The sequence below is a fragment of the Drosophila serrata genome, unplaced genomic scaffold (genome assembly GCF_035046125.1).
Source record: "Drosophila serrata isolate PLE 108 unplaced genomic scaffold, ASM3504612v1 contig_376, whole genome shotgun sequence".
NCBI classification, from domain to species: Eukaryota; Metazoa; Arthropoda; class Insecta; order Diptera; family Drosophilidae; genus Drosophila; species Drosophila serrata.
The window spans coordinates 468771-483482 of NW_028257274.1; the positions used below are offsets into that span (position 1 = coordinate 468771).

The 14712-nt window shown below is 38.1% G+C and overlaps 1 protein-coding gene across 1 annotated transcript in view; it reads right to left on the reverse strand.

Annotated features, from left to right (window-relative positions):
* Nucleotides 1-4581, reverse strand: part of tnc (tenectin) — a 40474-nt gene extending 35893 nt beyond the window's left edge. Inside the window, 1 exon segment of the mRNA XM_020960421.2 lies at nt 3401-4581. The gene's annotated coding sequence lies outside the window, so the exon portion shown is untranslated.
* Nucleotides 4582-14712: the final 10131 nt, after the last annotated feature.

Consider the following 14712-nt stretch of genomic DNA (forward strand, 5'->3'; position numbering starts at 1 on the left):
TGTACGGAGTTCTAACAAAGTTCTTTAGCCTATCTAACCATCCATCTTCCCAGCTATCATTCTTTCTTTGTACTCCGCAGCGGAAGTGCTAGACTCGATTCCTATTCCTATTCAATTCCGCAAATCTTTAACCACAGGCCAAAAACCACACGACTTAAAGTGCCCTAAGTTAAGGCATTTATATGTCATTATATTGGCAAAGTCACAGACATTTCAGGCATTTTTAATTAAAATGCTGCAGCAGATGTGAACGCAAAAAATAAATAAAAACACGGGAAAATAAATACGAGAGGGGGACACTCTCTGATGCTATTGCGAAAAATGCTGAAACCACAGAATGACATCGGAATTGGGGGGGAAACTGTGGAATAGCCGCAACTACAACTAGACTCCGTTTCCGATAGCCGTGTATTGGCCATGTTTCCTGTTGGCTCATCAATAAATCTGTATTCCTGCCCGGCGCCGCTGCAGACAAAACTCTGTCAAAATTTTTGCCCAGCCAGCCAGGGTTCAAAGTTGTAATACAGAAAGAAATTAAAGCAACTTATTTGAAGATTATTTTACTAATTTAAATCAATTAGAAAAACATGTAAATGTGGCCCATAAAATATATATATATATTCAAACGAATCAAGTTTTAGAATTGCTAGTATTTCTGGCTTTCTCAAATCCCTTTTAAGATTTCTCCCTGTGCATCACAGAAATCGTCTATAAATCACACTATTTCCGACCAGTTTCAGGGACAGTTTTTGGCCAACACCAAAAAAAAGGGAGCCAAAACCAAACACCTGCTGCTGCTGTGTGGACTCCAGTCATGGTCAGGGCCGGCCCTTCAAATGTCAGACAGTGTCCCCCGACACACACACAACACACACACCCTTGGCCAGCTGCCAATGAAATCTCTGGCAAACCAAATAACACTCAAAGTCATTTCAGGTTGAAAATGTTTGCCATCCAGTTGGAGATTGGAGAGAGGGAGACGGGAGACGGGATGGTCACATATTGCGGCAGCGTTTTATTTGCATTTTTTATTGGGCCCCAGGCCCCAAGGAACCAAGGAAGCAAGTGCAGGACCAGGACCAGGACCACCAACAGGACCATCCTGCTGTGTGTAACTACTATAAATATATCGTTTTGGCTTTTATTTCAAATGGTGGGGGCTCTCTCGCCTGGTCCAGCCATAGTTTGTATTATTTATGGCTAACTAAAAGCTTTTACATTCGGGCAATTTTAGTTTTTTACGAGTTTGACAAATGTCGTTGGGCATTTAAAGCTCCACTGGTGTGGGCATAAATTCTAATTAGAATGGTGCTCTCGTGAACTTTCCACCAGAAGTGGGAATTTCATAAATTTCGGATAGGAAAATACACAGGAAAATTGGTTGGAATTGATTATATATTATAGAATATATATGAATATTTTAAAACCTTTGATGATAGGTGTCAAGTAAATCTCTTAAACTCCTTGAAACCATAAAGTGTTTGGCCAAATTGTTCAAGAATTCACTTCCTAATTATTTAGTAATATAAAAACACCCTAAAGTATAAACTTCTCTCGTAAATTGCTTGCATTTTTAAGCAAGTTTTAATATTAAAATGACTCCTTAAAAAAAACAAGAAAATAAATGCTTGAAAACTGGTCAAAAACAATCATAATTTTCCCCTGTGCAGGCGCAAAACTATTTGCACAATGGCCATGGCCAAAAGGCCAAAAGGCAGACGAAGTCTGGGTCCGCGCGGCGCGTGGCAGTTACGTTAACGTTAAGTTAACGTTAGCGGTGCACTGGTGCAGTGGTTCGGGCCAACAACGAATTACCAACAGCCAAACAGGCAGCAAGGCAGCAAGGCAGCCAACAACCAGCTGCGGATGAATGAGTCGGGCCCGAATGAATGGCTGCAATTTGCACCAGCAGCCGCCGAAACGAGCCTTCTTTTTTTTATGAATGAATAACTTTGAGGCCGTTTTAACGCCCGGCTGGCTGCCTCTTTAATTTTGTTGTAAGCAAATTAATATTTATTAATTGGCAACCGTAAAGATTAAAGCGGCTTATGCAGGCAGCAAGCCAGTGGCCATAATGGGCGCTCTGTTCTGGTCTGGTCTGTTTTTTGCCCTACACAGTTGACATCTCGGTTTTAGCCCGAGATTATTCCAGCGGGGAAAATATTTTGCGATCGACGATGGTGGCAAGTACCCATGAGGAAATGAATAATTATTGAATCCCGGCCTTTAAACAATTGCGCAACAAAACGTCACACACTTGTGCATAGCACCGGTTTTAATGGCCCGTAAATGAATTATTATTGGCTATAGAAACTGGCTTTGTATTATATTTAATCTACTGAAGTTGTATTACTCATCTCCTGCAAGCGGAAATTGGTTGTGGTTATAGAATTTTTAACTATGGGTTCTTAAACGGGGCTTAATTATAGAAATGGAAAAGTGTTTAGAAAATTATTGGGAAAAAGATTATATATATAGTGTAACTTGGTTTAAATAATTTCAGTAATAACCATATTTCTATGCAATTTTACAACTGAAAGAATGTTTTTCTTCAACCAAAATTCATTCAAACTTATTTGTAATTTATTGGCTAATTCATCTTTTCGATCAAGAATCTTAGATTTATAATAACACATAGAATATTCAATTAAAAAAAGGAAATTGGTAACAAATCTTGAAAGTTTTCGAGTCTGATAAAAGTTTTATTTTCGGATTCAATTTTATTATCTATCGAATTTAGATAAAATTTAATTAGTTTTTTTTTTAACTTAAACCATTAAAAATGTATGATTTATCAATTCTTCATTTATACTTTAAATTAGCATTCCAATTTTATTCATTCATTTTTTATAATTCTTATAAATTGTTATTTACAAATGTTTATTTATTTTGATATCAATATGATTTAACATATTTTATTAAATAAAAGATATTCTCTTTCTTTATGATTTAAAAGCATTCTTATTTTATTTATGCAAATTAAATGAATTTCCTTAGTTTTTTATAAATACGACTTTCTATTTATTTATAATATATTTGTTGTTAATCGACTTTCATTGTTAATGTTATGCGTAAATTGCGTTTCAACTTTAATTTATAGCTTAGAATTTGCTTTGTAATAATTCCATATAAATAATTCTAAATAATTTTAATATAATGTTGATATTTCCTATATAATAATATAGAATTTATTTTATTTATTGTAGGTTACTTTGTCTTATTTAATTAATTATTTATTTCAAACTTTCAAGAATTTGTTGGCATTAAAAAAAAAGAAATAGAATTTAACTCAAAGAGAATTCACTCAAAAATCACTTGCACTTCCGCTGTGTCTCTCTATCTCTCTCTCTTCTCGAATGTCCTTCCTGCAGGACATTCCCGTTTGTTTTGCTCAACTCACCTTTCTCACTCAAGTAACAGAACGATTTATTTTGGCACAGAACTCTCTTCGTGTAGATTCGTGTGATTCTGTGTGAGCACTAGCCACGGATTTCGTGTATCTTTGAGATACTTTTAGCACAGAGTTATAAGATCCTTTTCGTTTTTAAGATCTCAGATATTGGGAAACTTTCAAACGTAGCTCAACATTTCGCGCACTTTTTATCTTTTGCAATTTTTTGGCTTGCAGTTTTTGTTCGATTTGTTCGATTCACTTGACAGTTTATGCTTCTTTTTTTAATTTTTTGTGGGTTTAAGCAATATAATGTGTAATCCACTGTGTTGGCCAAGTTCTGCCGATGGCTGGATGGGCTCGGCGGCTGCTGGGGACACACACAGAATCAGAACCAGAGTCGCCACCAAGGTACAACCGCTTCATAAAATTCAAAGAGACTCGGACCCAATAGCTTCTCGTCGCTTATTTATATAGCCTACGTAGCGCGGCGATTTTTTTTTTTGAGAAAAATCAAAAGTACGTAGCAATCCTCTGCCGACTCTGGCTGTGGCAGCACACCGACAGCGACTGCGACTGCGACAGCAGCAGCGGCAGCGCAGAGCTTAGCTGCAGCGAGAGAGGCCAAGAGAGCGCTCTGCCGTTTCAGAACCAACAAACAACACACACACACACCACACACGGCGGCACACTCACTCACTCTCCCGGCAGAGACAGACAAACACACTCAAATGCTCAAAAGGCGAACTCATCATTTGGATCTACGCTGCCGGCGTCAGCGTCGCAGCAGCGCCAAGCCGGCTTTGGCGGCAGAGACGCCGACTGCAGCAGCGACGCGAGCATGTAACTTTGGCCAACTTCGAACGCGACTCTCTTTTCTTTGGCCAACAGCAGCAGAAACAGCAGCAGCAGCAACAACAACTCGGCCATCGGCTCAGGTCGGCTCGGCAAGTTCTTCTTCCACGCCACGCCACAAGACACTTCGTGGTCTTGGTCGTGGTCGCGGTCTTGGCCATGGCCATCAGAAAGCGGCAACAGCAGCAGCCGCACCACCACCACAAGAAGGAGAAGAGGAAGAGCGATTCGCACTCTGGCCAAAAACGAAGCTCAACACGATGCTGGATGCTGATGATGATGATGATGCTGATAAAGATGATGATGCCAGAGATGCTGTTGCTTAGGTTGCGGCCTCATGTTGCTAAGCGGAGAATGTTGCTGGCATACACTTAGATTAACAAGTCTACAAGTTTATCAAAATAAACTTTAAATATATGCGATATTTATCAAAATTTTTATATGACAATTTTTTCGACTTTTCAAAGTTTAAAAATCTCATAACTAAGCCAAATATGCATTAATTTTAATTTGGAAAGCGTTCCTATGCTAGTTTTTATTATATTAATAAATCTGCATACCGAATTTAACATTTGGGAAAATTCAATTTTTTGTCAATTTTTGACAATTTTAATGATGTAACCCCTTATAAAATTTTCAAATTTTCGAAAATTTTGAAAAAATTAGATTTTTGTCAGACACACCTAGATCGATTCGCCTGTTTATTCTGATCAAGAATTATATGATTTATAGGGTCGGAAATGATTTCTTCACTGAGTTACAAGCTAAAAATACCCTGCAAGAAGAGTATAATAACAATTACTTTAAACTTAGCCCAAAGAACAAACTAATAAACACACAAAAATAAGTAATAAATCTACAAAATACAAAAGAAAACTTATCTCCTTTCTCCACTAAAAACACCCCACTTTTCTTTGAGTGTAACTATTTCTCTAGCTTCTAGATGTTGCTGTGTTGCCACTTGTGATGTTGCTTCCCCTTCTGCTGCTGCTGTTGTTGTTTTTGTTATTGTTGGTAGAAGTAGCCTGGCCAAGATGCTGAAGATGTTGCTGCCGTTGGCTGCTTGGGCACTCAGTCAGTTGGCCATCAAGCGGCGCTTTGCGGTTTCGGGCCAAAATCAACTAGCAGTCAAAGCCTTACTTGCTCCAAGTCAAAGGCCTACAGCGATTTCGAGTACAGGTGTCGACGAGCAGCGCCGCTTCTAATTAAACAACGTTCAAACACAAACAACAGTCAGAGTGGACTGGAGACACTGAGAATAAATTGGGCACTGAATAGAGAAGAAATTCCTGATAATTTTCCGTCTCTCTTTTTATGTTCTTTATGAGGACTTTCAAAGCTAGGATTGAAGCTGGGACAAGATTATGTCAGCAGACTTTCGAGGGATTTTAGGTTTATAATTTAATTCCAATCATTCACTTTTCCCTCTTCAATCATTTTCGCTCAGTGCACACATATAACAAATAAGGCTCGGATGGTCAACCGGTTTTTGGTCCATATCCATCTCCGTCTCCATCTCCATGGGGCATGTGCCATGTCCGGACTACGACTATGACTACGGACGATACTCTCGCACTTTTGTGCGTGACTCCCATAGCAAAGGCTGGGGCTCTGTGTGTTGACCTTTCCTATAATTAAACACTGCTGCTCGCAGTCCCTGTTAATTGTTTTTCTACTTTGCGCTTCGCGAAATTCCTTTGTTCGGTTCAATTAATTATTTAATTGCGCCAGAAGTTGGCAATTTCGCACTTGGCTTTGTCTCCCTTTTTGGCCCGAAGTCTAACCCAAACTCAAACCAATAGAAGTCGCGCGCGCGCTCTCCTCACTCACTCACTCACTCACTTCTTTTGCTACCAACTTAACGGCTGGAAATTGCGATTTCGATGCGGATTCTACGGATGCTGCGGATGCTGCGATTCGATTTCCAAGAGTTCGGGAGCCGGCACGTCCATTACACGACGCGCACGTTTCGCTAATGAACTGAACATTTCCGCTTTTTTGCCGGCATCCTTTTTGGCCGCTGTCGCCGGCATCTCCAGCATCTCCTTGGTCCTTTCGGTCCACGTCCATCCAAGATGCGCCACTGCGCCGGCGCGTGTCGAACATTTGAGCGTGAAATCTGTCGCATTGCCACAGCCAGAACCAAGCCAGCCAGCACCAATCTCCATTAACAGAGGCCGCCTGCGACCATAAAGAAAGGCAAGGAATAAAAACCACCCGCTCCCACTAGCTCGGACCCGCTCCTCAATGCCCATAGCCTTCACAAAGGCACTCAAAGAAATGGTCTTGTAATGGATGAATTTAATATAAATCTATAAGTATTAATATTAATTGAATTCAGGGAATACGTTATATCCATCTATAACTGAAATATGACTAATATCCTGAAGCCAGAGGTGTCCTACCTTGGCTCATTAATCATGTATGTTCTTTGTATGGAGAGGTAGATACTTAGTTTTAAAGAGCTTTAATTAAAATTGATTTAAGAGAGGTTAGCATGCTTTTATGTTTTTTAATGACACCTATAAAAATATTATAATTATGCATACTGAATCTTTAAAATATTAGGAAGAAATAAAAGAATGAAAGAAGGTGTCAATTAATAATTAGTAACAAAAGCAAATGATTTTTGATCAGTCTATAAAAAAACAAAAGTATTTTCAGTACAATATTTATGATTTTAGTAGCGAATAGGAATATATAAATGACTTTTGGTTATCATTTGCTATTCTACAACAAAAAGACTTCAAATATGAGCATTCCTTAAATTTATGTTATTTTTATGGAAAAATTAATAATCATAACTCAGTCAAAAATGCATTAATTTTAGTTTGGAAAGCTTTTCTGTGTTAACTTTTGAACGGTTTAAAAACCTGCATACTCAATTTTAAGTTTTAAAAAATTCAAATTTTTGTCAATTTTTGCCAATTTTAATGATTATAAAATTTTCCAATTTTGAAAAATTTTCAAAAATTTTGTTTTCGCCCAGACATAACTAGATCGATTCTGCTGTCGATTTTGATCAAGAATACATATGATTTATAGGGTCGCAAATGACTCCTTCACATAATTACAAGCTTCTGACTATAGTGATAATACCCTGCAAGGACATAAAAAGGTATACAAATAAAGTTTTTCATAATTTCTACATAATTTCCTATCTCCAACTGTTTCTTTCAGTGCATTTTGGTGCTACGTGTTGCCGGCATTTGTCGATTTACCGGCTGTGTGTGTGTATGGGTGTGTGTGTGTGTGTGTGTGAGGTTGTGTTTGCTCTGCTTGTGACTTCAGTTCTTGTCGGGATGCTGCCGTCTCGTTGTCGTGAAATATTTTTGGCATTTTCGCTTTATACGTGCAAATTTTATGGCTACAATTGGTGCGAAATGCCGAAATGCCGGACATGCAAAGCGCTAGACAGGGAAAGCGAGGAGAGGCGATGTCTGGAGGAGCAGGAGGTGGCTTTCGCCCACCCACTCTGGATGGGTTTTTGGCTCAATTGAGTGTTGGCCATTGTGCGCACAGGGTGCAAAAGGTGGCCAGAAACGCAGCTTCTTTGTCACTTATTTCTCGCGAAAGAGCTTACGAGATAAGATGAATTTCCGAACAGAGATTGGGGTTTTTTTTCAAGCTCTTCTCTTATTCTGGTCCATGAATCACGGTTCGCATTTAGAATTACCTGTCGACGAGGCTACTGCTGGTGAACGAGTGCCATTAAAATCATTAACCATTAAGGCTGAATGAATGAATAAAGCTGGATTGAAAACAGATTTAAATTCCATCACCTTTTTGGGGTTTCTCCTGGACACTCATCGCACCCTGTTCGGTTGTGGGATCTCCAGGCTTTTAGTGGACAAACTATCCGAGATGGAGACCAAGTCCAAATCCTAACCACAGATGCAACCCTCGCAGAGCTGCTGTTGCTGTTTCTGCTGGCTAAGTGCCATCCATCACAGGACCAAAGCACAGGCAGAGGCACAACCAGACCAGAAACCAGGACAACCAGTGCAAACGCTTGAGTAAATAAATAGCCTGCGACAGTTTTTGCCACGAGCACACAGGGGAAAAGTGAAGATTACTAGGGTTCTTTATGCTCCAAAACATATTTTTTAACTTTTGAGAGGTTACTATATAAGTTTACTTTACAAAAATGGTCATAAAGTTGCTTTAAATAAATACATAAACATTTTCTTTAATAAGTTTCATATTCTGAGATATGTTTTGTGGCATTTTGCGTTGGAGTTGTATAGGAAATTATGCTTTGCGATGATTTTAAACCTTTTAACAACATTTTTTTACAAGAACAGTGACTAGATTCTCTTTGTAAAAGTTTAAATATATTTTAATTTATGAAAATCCCTTAAAATATTATACTTTCGAAACCCGATTTTTTCTCCGTGCAGGAGAGCATCGTTCGGGGCAAATGCCAGGCGACAATGTCGAGTGATTTCCATTGTGCGATGTGACAGGTGTCACCATCCGTGGACAGGTGGGCGGGCGGACAGTTCAGGACAGAAGGCGGGAAACAGGCAAAACAAGGCAAACAAGGCTAACAGCATCCAGGAGGAGATACATGGCAAGACGGAAGAGCGACCACAGAGTCCACAGTCGAGAGTCGAGAGTCGAGAGTCGAATGTCGCGAGTGGAGAGGCTTCATGACCAATTAGCCTTGTTAGCGGGATGAGCTGCGGGCATTGGGCCATGAGGCACTGCCACTAACGGTATCTGTATCGGTCAGCAGAGGCATGTCTTCCCCTGGCCCTCCTGGGCTCCACTTCCACCTCTCTGCCGATGGAGAATTCCAGAGGAATGACACTCCACGCACGCCCGAGTTCAATTGATTTAACATGAAAGTGTAGCTCGGTAAATTGATTTCCAGAAAATGTTTAACTTTGGCATATTCCCCCCCATCTGCTTCACCGCCATCCACTTGGCCAATTGCTGGACTTTGTTGTCGTCTCGAAGTTTTACGCTGTTGCCAAGTGGCTATGGGATGGGTCGGTGAGCCAGTGCTGGTCAAAAAGAGAAGATAAATCAAGATAGCCAAATATTAAGCGGTCTTAAAGTGAAATAAAAGAGAACTTAAGCTGAATATATAAGTATTTATATCCACTGAGATGGCTTAAAGTGTTTGGTGTTCTAAGGAAGTACTAAAATAGAATTGGTAATGCTATAGTTTCCTTGTTCTTACCGTCGATTGTATATAAATTGTTTACGTTTCATAGATTTTAAATATGAACAAGAAAGGAAATTAACTTCGCCACGCCGAAGTTTATATACCCTTGCAGATATAACTTCTATGACTAGGAATCCCTACAATATAAATTATATATATTTATGATTAAAAACAATGAAGTAACACCTGTTTTCATTTCATTCACCTAAACATATTATATTTGCAGTTCACAGATTTGCATTTTTCCTCTACATTAAACGAGCGGGTTTTTGTGTGAAGAATTACTTTTGCAAAAATTATATACAAGCATTGCTTGAAATATGTTAACTTTCTGTTATTTAAAAGCATACCAATTCTTAAAAATTTGCTTTACAAATATAGATCAACTTATTTTAATATATATTTTATATTGAGCAGTTTCGATCATCACCATTGTTGTTTCTTTTTTTTTTCATCACGGCTCTTAAAGAGAGCTTGGAAGACTTTTCGAGATCAATAATAAGCTAGTCAACACGGCCAAGGGTATGGTAATAAAACAATAATTTAATATAAACCATATTTTCGTCTTGACTTTTTGGGCCTTGTTTTGGTTTCAATTAGCAAGAGATATTTTGTTAACGTCTTACCTGAATTAAGAAAACTATAATTTTTATGATTGCCACATCCACTTGATCAAAGTCTATCAACCACCAAGCACTAGATTAGTAATTTATATAAAAGAAGAAGAAGAAAACTAAACTTCCTCTAGCTAGAGCCTTGCTTAAGTGTAAGACTTGAGAATCGCAGAGGAGAGCGCTCAATGTACGAAATAATTAAGCAAAGCCTATCTTTCAGTCGAAAGCTTGAAACTTAGTGAAGGAGTCATTTCCGATCCTATTATTCATATATATTCTTGATCAGCATCAACAGCCGACTCGATCTAGCCATGGTTGCCACATCCACTTGATCAAAGTCTATCAACCACCAAGCACTAAATTAGTAATTTATATAAAAGAAGAAGAAGAAAACTAAACTTCCTCTAGCTAGAGCCTTGCTTAAGTGTAAGACTTGAGAATCGCAGAGGAGAGCGCTCAATGTACCAAATAATTAAGCAAAGTCTATCTTTCAGTCGAAAGCTTGAAACTTATTAAAGGAGTCATTTCCGATCCTATTATTCATATATATTCTTGATCAGCATCAACAGCCGAATCGATCTAGCCAGGTCCGGCATAAATTTAATTTTTTCAAATTTTTTGACAATTTTAAATTTTTATAAGGGGGTATCGTTAAAATGGTGAAAAATTGACGAAATTTTGAATTTTTTTAATTTTTAAATTGAGTATGCAGATTTGTTACCCTAATAAAAACGGAAATTAATGCATTTTTGGCTTAGTTATGATATATTTAATATTTGACCTTTTAATACTTAGCTAACTTCAAAGGTATTAAGAAAATTATTTATGTTTTTTTTTATATAAAATAAGTTTTTAATATATGATTAGTGTACTTACCTTGAACTTCTATGAGTAGGAATCCCTACAATATAAATTATATATATATATTTATGATTAAAAACAATGAAGTAACACCTGTTTTCATTTCATTCACCCTGTTTTCATTTGCAGTTCACAGATTTGCATTTTTCCTCTACACCAAACGATCGTTTGTTTGGCACCTATATGATACAGTCGTCCGATTTTCATGAAATTTTACACAAAATTTAAGATTAATATAAAATGGCTACACCTCAAACTTGATGATGATCTGTTTAAAACTGAATTAGTTGTAATTTTTAATTGTATTAATTTGTCGATCGTTCCTATGGGAGCTATATGATATAGTAGTTCGATTTTCATAAAATTTTAGACAGAATTGTAGAGTATAATAAAATGGCTATATCTCAAATTTGATAAAAATCTGTTGTAAACTGAAAATGTTATAATTTTTTTTTTTTTAATTTTCCGTTCATTCCTATGACAGCTATATGATATAGTCGTCCGATCTGGCCCGTTCCGACATATATATGAGTGAGAGTATATAAAAGGCTAGCTACAAAGTTTCATTAAGATAGTTTTAAAACTGAGAGACTAGTTTGCGTAGAAACGGACAGACGGACAGACGGACAGAAGGACAGACGGACAGACGGACAGACGTACAGACGGACAGACGGACAGACGGACATGGCTAGATCGACTCGTCTGTTGATCCTGATCAAGAATATATATACTTTATATGGTCGGAGGTGCCTCCTTCACTGCGTTGCAAACTTCTGACTGAAATTATAATACCCTGCAAGGGTATAAATATAAGAAATACTAGTTAAATACATATGCTTCCTATGAAAGATATACATCCTTTGCTTAAATAGCCAACTTGGCAACTCCTCTCTGGTTTATCCAGAGCTTGTGTACATATAGGACATATCTCTAAAACCAATTCGTATGTACGAACTCCTTCCCCCTGGATACTATGTCTTCGTCTAGTTGCTCCGTATCAGGACAAGTATCTGTAGCTGACCGTAACGAATTGCGTCTGTTTCGTTTGTTGTTGCTTGTGTTTTGCCAAAAAAATATATAAAGAATATTCCATTTTGCAACCCTCGAAGCATGCCGCTCGTCGCGAGGGTGATGACTGATGACTGCCGGCGCGACTGTTCCCGAGTCCTGTTCCTTAGTCCTGTGAACCTTCCTACTCCTTCTTCCTCGTTCCCAGTTCCTTGGGAAGCTGTCTGCAACTTGCCGGCGAATCTTTTTTGTTGTCTACTTTTCGGTCGCTTTAAAAGTTCATTTGCACCATTGCCACCATTGACTGCGACTCGCAAATTAAATAATAGGCTTATGGTGGGCTTAGTGCCTCCTCGCTTAGCATGCCATAAAGGCAAACATTTTTAATAATATTTATTGCCGGGCCATTCATGTGTCTTTAATGTGCCCCAGACAAGAACGCAGCTCGTGCATAACAAGAGGCTTGTCATTGTCGTAGAACCAGTGCCCCTCTTGGTCTTCTATCCCGATGTCGTGTTGGCCCGAACCACGCTCCATCTGCGAGTAACTTGCTCTACGCCGACTGCATTGCTTATGAGGAGGCCCTCCTCCGCATCCATAGACAAGGGTTTTGGGATCGGGTTCCATCTAGCGCCAATGCGAATTCAATCAAGTCATCAGTTTGACCCTGGCCCCCGATTAGGGGAAGGGTTCCTTAAACAAACTTTAAGTTGGTACTAGTTTATTCGTGATTGGGATCATTTAATAGGAAAAGGAGTTCAAAATTTACATTTTAACTACTACAATTTAAGTACTCTTAAGGGAAATATATATATTATGATTCAAATCACTACAAAATGATATAAAGTTAATAAGATGATCCTGAATATTGGAAATGTTTTCTGGTTTCAAATATACTTCTATAGATACCTAATTTTGTATATTATTTTATCTTACTTGCTATCTAAATTAATTTGGCTTGTTATAAGTCATAAAGCTAACACCATTAAGTTGTAAAATCTCTATAATCTGTAAGCAATTAAAACAACTAATAATATTCATAATAAAAAAGGCATAAAGATTCTTTACTGGAGCTAGAAGAAGAAAAAGTTCTAGGAAGAAAATGTGAGAATATATCTATCATTCTGGTTATTAAAAGTTTGTTTAGAAATAAATTTAATGAATTCTTAAGACCCCTTCGAAGGCGTTGATTTATAACTATTTATTTTACCAATTACTAATAGTAATTAAATAAAACTAATACCTTAAAAACTTCCCAAGTGAACAGAAGCAAAACATTCTTTTAGCTCTCTTGTAACATAGTCCGCTAACGATCTGCTAAAGTTATGCCCTAAATGGGATAGTTAAGGAGGTAATATCATGGTTACGTGATCGGCTTCAATCCAGAACCCCACCAGACGATTGCCTGCAATTACGGTTAAGTGCCTTTCCCATGGCTAAGTACTCCACATGCCATTCATGAATCATTCCGGCTGCTACTCTCTGTGTTAGAAAATCAATCGTTTTCCACAATGATTTCTTGTTTTGGCGCCATGTTCTTGTACCGCCGCCGCCGTTGCAGCTTTTGTTGCCAGCGAATGTGCTGCGAATTAGCAAAAGTGATCGGATAAGCAAATTGCAGTAACAATATGTGCAACTGCAACTGCAACAGCAACTGCAACAAATATGCCAGTTGCATAGTCAATGAGCTAACCCGAGTTGGTCTTAGTTTTTTTAATGAATGGCTCTGCTTAAGGACTTGGCCCTGAAGTCGGCGCCAGGAAAACTCCTGCTCATGCATATGCAAAGCCATATATCATTTCATTTCTCATGTATATTGCCCATATGCAAATATCTACCATTTGTCGCCCGGAAAGTCTTACTGTTCCAGGTCGACCATTAACAATTACTGTTGCTTTTTTTGGGGGCCACTTAAAATGGCACCACGCCTCGAAAGACCAGGAACAGAAACAGCAACAGAAACAGAATTTTAAATGCCCGATTTTACTGGAGTTTAACGAAATTAAACAAGGCATTTTATGGTGCATTAATCTGGAAAGTGCCGCCAGCCAACATCGACAAATGACAACTACAACATTGGTTTAAGAAGTAGATGCACTCAGGGAAATGGATGGGATACTATATATTTCGATATGTCGAAATATAAAATTTAAGAACCAAAAGTTCAACTAATTAAGACACCTTTCTATAGCTTTCCTATATGTAAATGCTTCCTAATAATCTAAACTGAAGGTTTCAGTGACCATCAATCTTACAAGTTTCTTTTAGTAAAATATATCAAATAATCCCTACCTGCTACCTTAATATTATATAAATTAAGATAATAATAATAATCAATAATCAAATCATACTATTTTTGGGTTTTTTTTTCTACGAATCGATTAGCATTTTAGCGCTTTTTTCGCCGTGTACAGCTTCATCGCGTCTTGAAATTAGCATCTTTGATTTGAGAATATATCCCCTGTATTCCGTATTCCGTACTCCGTATTTCGTATAGTTGTATACTTGTTTACTGTCCGAGTGTCTGTCTCGGCGTTGACCCAATTAGTTTGGGCGAGTAACTCATAAAAACGACATGCGATTGCTTATCAGGTCCAGCACAGACCACGACCCTTTTGGTGTTTGGTATTTGCTTTCTCTTGGAGCAGTCGGATTTGGAATTGGGATTTGGATGGGGATTTGGAGTTGGATTTGGATTGGAATTGGAGCAGAGAGACTCGTGGCTATGATTGCAGCTATAGCATCTTCCACTCGGGCAATCAATTGTGCGAGTAGTTTGCCCAATTCCTTTTGGCCATTGTTTATTTGGC